General features: G+C 51.5%; 1 long non-coding RNA gene across 1 annotated transcript in view; it reads left to right on the top strand.

The window, feature by feature from the left end:
• Nucleotides 1-2,635: 2,635 nt before the first annotated feature.
• LOC146890305 (uncharacterized) overlaps nucleotides 2,636-11,386 on the top strand; it is a 30,265-nt gene continuing 21,514 nt past the window's right edge. The window contains exon 1 of the long non-coding RNA XR_014998983.1: nucleotides 2,636-2,757. This is a non-coding gene — a long non-coding RNA (uncharacterized LOC146890305). The remainder of the gene's footprint in view (nucleotides 2,758-11,386) is intronic.

The following is an 11,386-nucleotide window of genomic DNA, read 5'->3' as shown; positions in this document are numbered from 1 at the left end:
GGAAACAGAAGCTGGGCAAGTGTCTGGGCTGCAGCAGGGACCTCTGGCCCTTCTCACGCCAAGCCTTCACCAGCTCTGATGTCAGCTCACCATACCCCCTGACCAGTTTCTGTCAGCTAAGACTCACCTGGCCCACACAGCATCTATGCAAGGAACCTGCTGTTCCTCTATCCTAGGCCTATCTGCATTGTGGGTCCTTCTTAGTCCACATAAGCTTGGCCACATGAGTCAATTGTTAAAATGCACCCAGGATTTGTTTTTAACAAGATATGGTGAGAGACATCTAAAAATGGAAGTGATTGTTACACGGGAAGGCATTCACATTCACAGATCCCCAGGTACAGAACAGAAGGGACTCTGGAAATGTCAGGTTTGGTTTGGGAGCCAAAGAGGCGAGGAAGAAGAGAACAGAGCACGGGGAGTTCAGGGAAGGGGCGAGAAGGGCAGGTGGACACGCTGTCAGCTAAAGATTGAATAGTTTGAAAAAAAAATTGAAGTGTCTGGCACTGGATGATGGGGAGAATGCTTGGTGTGAGAAAGGAGTGTGGGGTGTGGGTTGGTTGGTTTGTATGTCAAAGGTTCCACGGCTTCACTCTCCCCAGGAACCAGGCACTTTCTCCCGAGTCAAGGCCTCAAATGGTAGAGAGTACAGAACACGGAAAGTAGAAAAAGAGTTCACGTAAGCCACCGCCTCCTCCTCCAGAGCTACTGGCAGCCAGTGGGGCCTGGAGCTGGTGGGGAAGTGCCCCACTTGCCTGTCCTTCAGGGGGCCCATTCCTGGGCCTTCCTTCCTGTGGCCTACAGCAGCTACCCCAAACACTTTGAAGGTTTTGTCTTCCTTCTATAGCTGCTTCTTGGGCCTTCACTCCTATTTCCTGAGATTTTAGCTATTACCCCCATCTTAGAGTTTTGCTGTACCTTCTGGGGAACCCACATAAACTACCTGGCTTCTCCCTACAGCCTTGGAGATGTCGTCATCATCTTCTTCCTCCTCTTCCTCCTCCTCCTCTTCTTCTTCATTGTGGCCCACATACATCTTTCTTTCTTTCCTCCCTTCCTTCCTTCTATCTTTTCATCATTCCTTTCTCTTTTTTTAATGCGTAAATGTTTCGCCTTCAAACATACATGTGTGCCACACGCGTGTCTGGTGTCCTTATCCGGTGTTGGGAGCCACCTGGAGGCACAGGTGGTCCTGCAGTTTGGAGGTATACCTGGCTCAGCCATGTGGGGCTGAGCACCCTTGCCTGCACCCTTGCTTGCACATGCTCAGACCAGCAGAATGGCATTAACCAATCAGGACAGCGCTCAAGCCTCTCCACCGTTTAAAAGCAGTTGCCTCTGGACTCTACTTTCTCTCTCTAAGCTTTCTCTTATCCCTGCTCTATCTTCCCTTCCCCCAATTTTCCTCAATCAAAGGGCTCCAAATAAAGACGTGACCAGGGAAGGAATTCTCGTTTTTGGTGGCGTTCATTCCTGCTGGTCAGGATGCGCGCCTCAATCCGGTCCCCTGGTACTGGAGTTACAGGAGGTTAAGAGCCACTGCGTGGGCGCTGGGACCTGAACATGGGTCCTCTGCAAGAACAAGTGCTCTTAACCACTGAACCATCTCTCCAGTCGCCGCCTGGGAACTTCGTACAGGCCTCAGGAAAGCGCCCTTGAGAAAGCCGAAGAATGTTCAGTATTGTGTGGAAGCGCTGGATGCAGGGCAGCTCAAGAAGGGAGAGCTGCAGACCCCCTGGGGCTGGAAGGAGAAACAGCCTAGTCCATGAAGCCTTTCAGAGGAACCCTGGACCCGGTGCCTACCCGTTTCCTTCTGTTCTCACTGCTTCACAGAAACGAGATTCCCAGCATGCCTTGTACCAAGATCTAGCCACTTATCACAAAGGGCAGAGCACGTCTGAGTGTAGACACATGCCTATTCAATTCTAAGGTATGTGGAGGTAGGTGGACTCCCATATAGTCAAGGACAGAAAAGCATAAGCAATTAGATTTAAGAAGCAAACCCTTGGCCTTGTTCCACAGGGTAGCAGGTCTCCTTTGCCCTCCTTCCTTTGAAGAGTCCCCAGAAGTTCAAACCTTTCAATGTCTTTGGACTGTTACAGAGGGGGCTGTGCCTGGCTTCTCAGACCACCGGCTGCAGAAGGGCATCCTGGATGCTGGTCAGTTTAGTATGGTAAGCCCACCTGAAGCTCTGACTTCATGTTCAGATCCGGGATGCCAGGCTCTGAAGAGCCAGAGACTCAACAGTGTTCTGACCTCGCGCAAGCTGAGGTCTAAGGTCCTGTGGTGCCGGTACTGCCTTGTCTTAGAAGTGGGTTTTGTTTCCCCTGGTATCTCTTTAATTCTGAATCTTTTGGATCAGTACTGTGGTGTTTAAATCTTGACGGCCTTGGTAGGACTGGGTAGTTCCTTTAGTTATCTCACCCACGTAGAGATGGCACTGCGCCTGACCCCAGCGACAGTAAGAGGCCTGATGCCTCCTGTCTGGCCCTTTTCCCACTCACTCTCCGGGTGGAGTGAAATGTCGGAGGCTGCAGCTATTTCTGTCCACGTGTTGTTGCCTACACAGGTGTCCTCCCACGAGGATTTCAGACGCCGCCAGGGGGCGCTGTGGCCACGCGGCCGTCCGCTGGCGTCCCCCGCCTGCTGAGCCTAGCCTCCCTGCTGCACCCCGTGGAGCTCTGACTCCGCAGCGCAGACTGGGCTCTTTGCGGCCACGCACTTTGCAGCTCTGTCCGCCAATGCGCGCCAACACAGGTGGGAACTCTGATGAGATTCGTTACCCTTCTGGTCTCTGTTTGTGAGTCTGGAAAGTGGCTCCGCGCCGCTGCCTGCTGCTCCGTGGCCACTCCTAAGCTCCATGCAGGCTGATTTGTCTTCTCAGGTTCACTGGGCTGTGGAACTCGGACCCTAACTCGGGTCCTTTCAGTTGTTCTGCCAGAGAAGGCTACTTCTTCTCTTCTTCCTCCTTCCTCCCACCTTTTTCTCTCTCCTGTAACCCCTGCCCACCATTTCTTCTTTCCTTTCCTTCTGGTAAACTGGGGACTTAGTTCAAGTCTGGTGTCTTCTCTCCAGAGGAAACCCGTGCTCTAGAGCATGGATGTCTCAGCCCCAGACCCATTCCACAGTTGCTACTGTCTGCAGGGTGAAAACTTAGACGCCTCTTACAGCATCCTTGCTTCCTGTTTCCCCTCCAGCCCTTCCCCAGGAGGGAACAGGATCTTGGGACTTCCGAGTTCCAACCAGACAGGGTTCTTCTGAGAACCACCTGGCATCTGTACCGGAATGGGGGTCCTTAGGGGGTGGCTCTGGACCACTGTTGCAAGCTGCCTCTGAGAAATGGGTCCTGAGCTTACGTTTTAATGTTTTGCTCCCCAACGATGTTGACTCGAGAGACCTGCTACTCCAAGGGAAACCTCTAAAGTAGATGAGGAAGTGTCGCCCTGGCAATCCCAGCAGGCACAGCGGCCTGGATCCTAGGGAAGAAGGTTGGGAACCTGAGATAAAGGGGAGAGGGAGGAGCCACTGCTAACTAAAAAGGAGAGTCAGCAGGGCCGGCCATGGGAGCCCCTCCTTCACTTTTTTCCCCCAACCTTCTTCATATTTTTAAAGAGCATAGGGGAAAGGTCCAGAGAAAAACCTGAAGTGGCATGGTCACGAAAAAGTGGTGATGGGTAGCTTGGACAAGGGCCCTTGTCCATCTCTTCCCCAGGAGAGGTAGCAATGGGCTCCAGGCCGTTGGGCCTCCCAGGGAGTCTCCTACCTGAGGGCAGAGTAACAGAGCAGATCTGGAAGCCGAGGCTGAGTGAAAGGGGACATTGACACCAGAGCACACACTGTGCTCCTTGCTGCCCATCTTTGGGATGCAGGCCTTCCTTTGCCATCTGCCTCCTCGGGGGCTTTCCTGAGGAGCCAGCTATGACAGTGTTACCAGGAAGATGACAAAGTAATGCCGATAATTTAGAAACCCTGAACCGGGGGCCTCTAGTTCATACATTTAAAGGCAGATATAAAAATGTAAGGGGTGTTAAAGCGTGACTCTCCCTCACCCCTCCCCCGACCCTACCCCCCACCCCCAGTGTCTTCCCCGCAGGCAACAATTAGTACCGGCTTCCTGCGCACACAGCTTTCCACATACCGTGCCGTTACAAACACATAGGGCCATATGTCTCCGTTTTAAAAATACAGCGCATTATACAGGCTCTTCTACACCTTGCTTCGGCCTAAAAATACATTTTAAAAATATAACTTCCAGACAGTTCAGTATCGCCCTCTGAGGCGGCTCTGTGTCTCCCGGGAGTGGTTGCAGCTGCGTCCCTGGGGACCGGGGCTCCTTCAGTTCCCGACTGACCACAGGCAAGCTGCTCCATCGTCCTGTTCTGTGCACCAGTTGCTCACTTAACAAACAGACGGCGACAGCAGCGATAATGCGTGATTCAGGACTTCGTGAGAATTCAAGACCATGAACGCAAACAGTTGATACCGAGCCTGTCAGGCAGTGAGTGCTCACTGAGTGTCGGTCGGTTGTTCAGGTCATCCCTCTTTAAATGTGGACGTCCTGACCTGTTGTGGTGGGTGGACTTTGGAGGTCTTCCTTATATACTGGCCGTGCCTCTCATCAGCTGTGCGCCTTTGAAAAAAATGATTTTCCAGCCTCTCTGGTCCTTCCCGACCCATCGATAAAATCTGATTTTAGCCACGGGCAAGGTGGTTGGGGGGAGGGGGTGGGTGAGTTAATGGAGAAAAAAGGCCCTGGAGCAGGACCTAGCCTGTGATGGTGATGTCAGTAATATAAGAAACAGCAGTAGTAACTGTATTTTAAGCCCTTACTGTGGCCCAGCGTGGGACATAAGTGGCCTCTTGTGAGCCCCTGGTAACCCTGTGCCATCTGTCTCCCCGCTTTCTCCAGCCCTCCTGTGTGTCTGACATGTTTGTGCTTCTCTGTGGGGTAGCCACTGTATTATCCCTATTTTACAGCCAAAGGGTCAATAGCCATGAAGAATTTAGTGTAGGAGCTGGGAAGGTGGCTCAGCAAGAGTGTGTGTTGTACATACACAAGAACCCGAGTTTGGATCCCTGGTATCCACATATAATCAAAAAGGGCGACCATGGCTGTGCATGCCTGTAACCTCAGCATGGGAAGGCAGAGACAGGCGGATTGGTTCCCAGGGCTCCCTGCTCAGCCAGCTTTGCATACATGGCAAGTGTTTGGTGAGAGATCCTTTCTCAGGGCAATAAATAAAGAGAGCAGTAGAGGAAGAGACTGGACGTCCTCCTTCGGTCTCCACATACACACCTAAGTGCACACTCACATTCGTGCAACACACACAGAGAGACAGAGACAGACAGACAGACAGACAGGGAGGGAGGGAGACAGAGAGGGAGGAGGACAGGAAGAGAGAGAGATTAGAGTATGAATGATAGGTAGAGAGAGAGGGAGAGGGAGGAGGAGAGGGAGAGGAGAGGAGAGGAGAGGAGAGGAGAGGAGAGAGAGAGAGAGAGAGAGAGAGAGAGAGAGAGAGAGAGAGATTAGGGCGTGAATGATTCTAGCATTGATAGCATTGAGGGTGTGCCTGGGCATCTGCTGAGGTTCATGGAGACCTGCCCCAAGGCCTTCCCATCTCTATTGTCCCTCTTTCCCTTTCATTCACTCTCCTCTCTTCTCTTTTCTTCTCTCTCCATCCTAATTCCCTTCCCCTATGTTCTGACCCCCTGGCTTGTTAGACTCTGGACATGTCCGGCTGATGTGTGCATGGCCCCTAGGTTTAGGAGCAGAAATCCATGAGCAGATCGATCCTGCAGACACAGCTAGCCTGTGCCCCTTCACAGCTTCTGGGCAGGCATGCCTGGGCATGCTGTGTGTGGTGGTGGCTGCCTGTGGGTAGCAGGCTCTGAAACGTGCCCCATCTATGTGTAGTGCAAATGGCCTACAGTGCCCAAAGCTTCCCTCTGTTATTTCAGATTGGTTGATCAGTAGGCCCTGACCACCCAACCATCTCTCATTAGGGCCAGAGGAAGGTGACCAGGCTTTGATTTCATTCAGCCTGGTGTACCTTTCTCTTCTGTTGCCTCCATATGAGTCAGGCAAGCACAGGGGGAGAGCTCAGCAGTCAGGAACTGTATCTGGTTTGGGGCGTGCACACCCCTTTTCTAATAATCCACTTGGCAGCCTGATTCCTTTACCTGCATGTACTTTATACTCACACCCCTCTGTGAGCAATGCCTCTAGAAACCTGAGGACCCCCCTCATCCCACCTACAGTGGACTTACATACATCCCTCTCTGAACATCAGTGTAAGTTCCTCTGTGCCTCAAACAACCAAATTTAGATAGTTTTCATTCGAATATATTCCCGGTGAATCCAGGTAAGAAGACCCGGATCAGACCTGAACTGGATTTTGGTATATGTGCTGTAAAGGCAAACTGTGTCCTCACAGTTAACTTCTAGGGAGAGCCCCTAAGTTACCACCTTATGCCTATGCATGATTGGTCACGCATGTGATTAAAATTAGATGCATCATGGGAAGGGGCATGCGCAGTAGGAAATGACGATTTGATCTAGTCTCTCGATCAAAGTAGAGAATCACCTAACCTGCACCCCTTTGGAGACAGTCTCTCCTTTCTTTAGACCCCACGAAAAGAGACCCCAGGTTGAAACCTGGGGCCCTTGAGCACCCTCTCTCTTGTGACCCAATGCCCCCTTCCAGTGTTTTCTTATCTCTTCTATTGGTTTGTTTGAAATGAACTTCCCTTGCTTCATCTGCAAATCCGTGACGGCTTTTATTTCAAATCTTTGAATAATATTAAGACAAGAACCTGGAACCCCTTGACCCCCAACCCAAACCACTGGAGATATTTAATAATTTTTAACTATGCGGCCTGGGTGGAAGTGGGCTGGTAACAACTGTGGAATAGATCCGGTTGTGTTTGCATAGAGTTTGTCCCCCAAAGGCTCGTGGTAGCTTGGCCTGCGGAGTGGTGGTATGAGAAGTAATGGGACCTCTAAGATGTTGTCCTGATCCTGTCCCACCCCCCTGCCATTGTATTGTAGCACCATCTGCTCTGAGGTCCTCATCTGAGCTGAGCCATGCTCTGGACCATTCAGAACTTTGAACTGAGTAGACCTCTCTTCTTTCCCAAAATTAGCTTGCCTAAGGATTCTTCTTCATAGCAGCAGAAGACAGACTAATCCAATTGAGAAGACCACATCTAGAAAGCAGTTTGCAAGGAACAGATTGCCACAGAGTGCCTCGGCCCATCTGACTGTTCAAACCCACAGTTCACTCCTGCAAGGGTTATGGGCGTGTGTACTTATACTCCCCCTACAGTCCAGAAAAGCTGGGATCCCCATCTGAGTGAAGGAGCCTAACTGAATCCCTGAGACTATAGCAGCAGTGAGGCGGGTGAGCATACACAACCTGTGCAAAAGAGCCTGAACCCAACATTGTAATCTGTCTGGGACCTTAACTGGTGAGGATATGAAGTCATGTCTACAGAGATCTGTGGGTGTGGCCTGGAAGCCTGGTGGCACCGGTTGCTAGGTTTTCAAGCCCTGGCTGCCGGCATCCTTCCTGACCAGCCCAGTGTGCACACATCTGGATACAATTGTCCGAAGCGGCTAGGGTGGGGCGCAGGCTGTGGCTGGGGCCTTGTGTTGTGCAGACCACACAGGGTCCTTGCTTTCTCGGATACTCAGCATGGGTCAGGAAGGCAGAGGAGAAGGAATGAAAGGCCTGGGGGTGGGAGGATGTGGGATGTGCCAGGCATGTCTCTCTCTTCTGACTTCTTGGCTTTCCCCAGCTCGACAGCAAAGCCGAAGGAGGAAGCCGGCAGTGCAGTAGCCACACCGCGCCTAAATCAAGCAGACCCGCCGCACACATGTTTCTACTTCTAAAGCCATCAAAGGCACTCAGGCCTGCTCAGAGCCCTAAAAATACACCCGAACGCTGCATGCTCCACCCTCCCCTCTGATTTCCTTTTCTCCATCGCGACTTCAACATTATCAGCAACTTGCTCCCTTTCTCTGGCCTCAAGAGGCCGTAGGGCCTCATTCAAAAGTCTACAACAAATAAATTTACTGAGGTTCAGTGGGACCCGGCTGGGGTGACACTGAGAAGTGAGTTGTTCTTTGGCACAGAGGGGGTTAACACTAGGGAAAAACCCAGCCCAGAGAGGAGCAGTGACTGGTCTCAAGTCACGCAGTCAAGATTCACGCTAAAATGATCTATTGCAGGAGGCTTGGAGCTGGAAGCACGGCCCCACGAGCCATTTATACCCTTGCTGGCAAAACTGGGCCTGTGTCTTAAGTCGTTGGAGCCACAAGAGAGAGAAGGGAGTCTTTATGACGGGAGGCACCAGGTATGGCTGGAAGAGAGGAAGCCTGGCCTGATTGCCTGGATTCAGCTTCCTAATTTGTTTGCTTGGCTGTAATGGACCCTTAGGTCTTTTATGGGAGATAGTGGTGTAATCGGAATGATGCTAACACTTGTGGCTTACTGAGCAATGAGCATACGCACCCCCACGGCTCTTTCCAGCTGATCTTCCAATTTCAGACAAGTCCTGGCAGTTCTAGACTGAAGAGAAGGAAACCGAGGCTCAGGCAAGTGAATTGGCTTCTCTAGGACGTAGAGTCAGACTCACACTCAGGCCTCGGTGCCACTAACCTTCTCACTGCCTGCCGTTTCTTTGCTCATAGATTTGAGGGGAAGGTTCACAGGGATCTTGGGTGGGGCAGGGTAGAAAGGCTGTGCTCACCGTTACAACAGCAGAACCCTGCAAGGAATGGAGGTAGAGGAGCCAGGGCAGAAATCCTCTCTTGCTGGGCCTCTTTCAGCTGCTCTCCCCTTCCTCCTGGGATCCCGCAGCCTCTGCAGCTCATTCCTAGCTCCTCCCAGGCCTCCTGACTCCCAGACTACATCAGGGATAACTCTGAGGATGAACTTGTGGGGTGGGCACCTTAGTGCTCAACTGAGCCAGCGAGGCTCATGGGCAGCCCCGCCCTGAAATCCGCCCTTGACTTCTGGCTCCAGTACTTCACCCTGGGGATAACTTAGCCTGCTGACTGCTAATGCTTCTGCCAATGCAAAATCAGCTTGTACAGCTCCCGCAGAGAGAGGGCACTTGACCAAGCACTCCGCTCCCTTCCTGGTGGCTGGCCTGCCTAGTTCCTTCCAAGTAACTGTCAGGAGGTCAGGGATGACAGGCTGGGGCCAGTGCCCACGACATTCTGGGCAGCAAGAAAATCACTCTGGGCTGCTCTAGACTAGAATTGCAGAGGGCAGAGCTCCTGATTGCCACCCGGCTTGGGCAGGCTCTTCCTAGGTGATACTGACCAAGCAAATGAGCTAGGGGCTTCCCAAACAATCTTCCTTAGCTTGAGTACCAGGTGGAATCTATGAGGCTGGCTTGGAGCACACTGTTGCCTGCTGCTGCCTGCACATACTATTTTACCAGGTTAAAAAAAAAAAATTCTCCTTCCTCGGCACTGGGCATTTATCTATCGCAGATGAGATAAGGAAGATGGGGTGGCAGGAGGTTTGCAGCTGGTAATTGGAGGGCAGCTCAGCCTCCTCTTGGAGCAGCTGCGTGAGTTCTGCAGTACGTTGTGTTCCGAGGCACCAGCTGAAACAATATTGGAAGAGAATTGCAGGTTACCTTTCAGGGCAGCAGGCAGAGCATCTGTAGCCTTCACCACCCCAAGGCTTCATTTCCCTCTTTACCCCTGGCCCAGAGGCCTAGGGATCAATCGTTCTCGGCTGTTGGAGCCTTTGTGTACTCCACCCTCTCTGCAGGGTGACTGTAGCTTCTGAGCTTTCTTTACCAAGTTCTCCTGGACGGATGACATTGGGGTAGAGTCTAGCGAGTTGGCCGATGAAGGATTCTTTTTCCCCAGCAAACTCCAAGCTCTGACTTGTCTTTAGCGGCAGCTTCAAGGAAGGTCTGCATAGCTCTGAAAAGATGCTCTCCTAACTGAAGCAGCGAGGAAGGAAGCGTGCTCTTAAAGCTCAGGAAGCTAAGAAAACTTAGCACTGCGTCATCTCATGAGGATGGGTTGTTAAGGAGTCCCTCCATCTGTCGGTGGACCCTGGTGTCTAGCAGAATCCACATTCATGAACCTCAGAAGGGAGTGCTCTGGTGACTGACAGGGCAGAGACAGCTCTCCAGAACTCCGGGGCACACACTTTGCGTGCGCAAAGCTGACCAGGTGCAGAGCTAAATCAAATCTCTGTGTATCGTGAGCCCGCATTGGGGCAACATCTGTTGAGGGGCAACCTTGCTGGGTTCATACCACGTTCCAGGGTAGGGGGCTGTGGAGTGGTAATGTTAGGCAGAAGAAACAGAGACACAAAAGGACAGAGACACACTTATTTTCCACAAGCTTTATATACCCCAATCTAAAAGTCAGGAAAAAGGCAAGACTTCTTTACCATGATACAAACAAGGAGCAAACAAAGTAATTACCTTTGCAATACCCAAAACATCACGTAACTATATCCTGAATTAAGAATTCTGTTGTTTTAGGCTGGACATGCCATGACCATACCTTATGTAGCCACATCCTGGGTCAAACCTTGGTGCAGGAGAATTGTCTGTATTCTGTCAATCATGTCTTAAATAAGCGCTGATTGGCCAGGCAGGAAGTATCAGTGGGACAACAAGACAGGAAGTAAAGGTGGGGCAATGAGAACAGGAGAATGCTGGGAAGGAGGAAGCCCATTCCTCCCCAGTCCTGCCCAGAGCACAGAAGAAGCAAGATGTGACCTGTCCTGCTAAAAAAGGTACTGAGCCATGTGGCTAACATAGATAAGAACAATGGGTTAATACAAGTTATAAGAGCTAATACAGAGCCTGAGCTAATGGGCCAATGGGTTTATCTCTTATGGAGACCTCTGTGTAATTTTCTTTGGGGCTTACTAGCTGTGGGAACTGGGCAGGACAGAAACCCCAACAAGCAGGCCCACATGTTACAAAATCTCCTATCATAACCTTGAAGGAACAAGGGTAGGCCTGAATGCTCTGACCTTTGGTCAAGACCGGATCCACATCCTTGGGTCCTGATACACATATTTTCCTTTCTCACCTTCTTCCGTACCCACACTTTCTCTCCAGGCTTCCTTTGCTTTTGTTTGGCATTTTCTCTCCTGTTCTTCAGATCCTGTTAGCTAGGCCATCCATCTTCCTTGATTTGAGGACAGACCTGGGGTGGGGGTGGGGGTTCTAGCCCTCATTGCTCAGTGCTCCTAGACTCCCTCCTGCTGCTTGAGGCAGAAATGTGCCATGGTCAGCAAGGTACTGTCAGAAGGAACGGGAGAGTCTGGGGCCCCATGTGCAGGAGCAGAACATATCCAAGGCCAGGTGACTAATCCTGCAACTTCCCCAGGACCAG

This window comes from Myodes glareolus, chromosome 22 (genome assembly GCF_982192425.1).
Source record: "Myodes glareolus chromosome 22, mMyoGla1.1, whole genome shotgun sequence".
In the NCBI taxonomy this organism is placed as follows: Eukaryota; Metazoa; Chordata; class Mammalia; order Rodentia; family Cricetidae; genus Myodes; species Myodes glareolus.
Note: the sequence above shows the minus strand (reverse complement) of the source record. Positions and strands in the feature narration are given on the sequence as shown.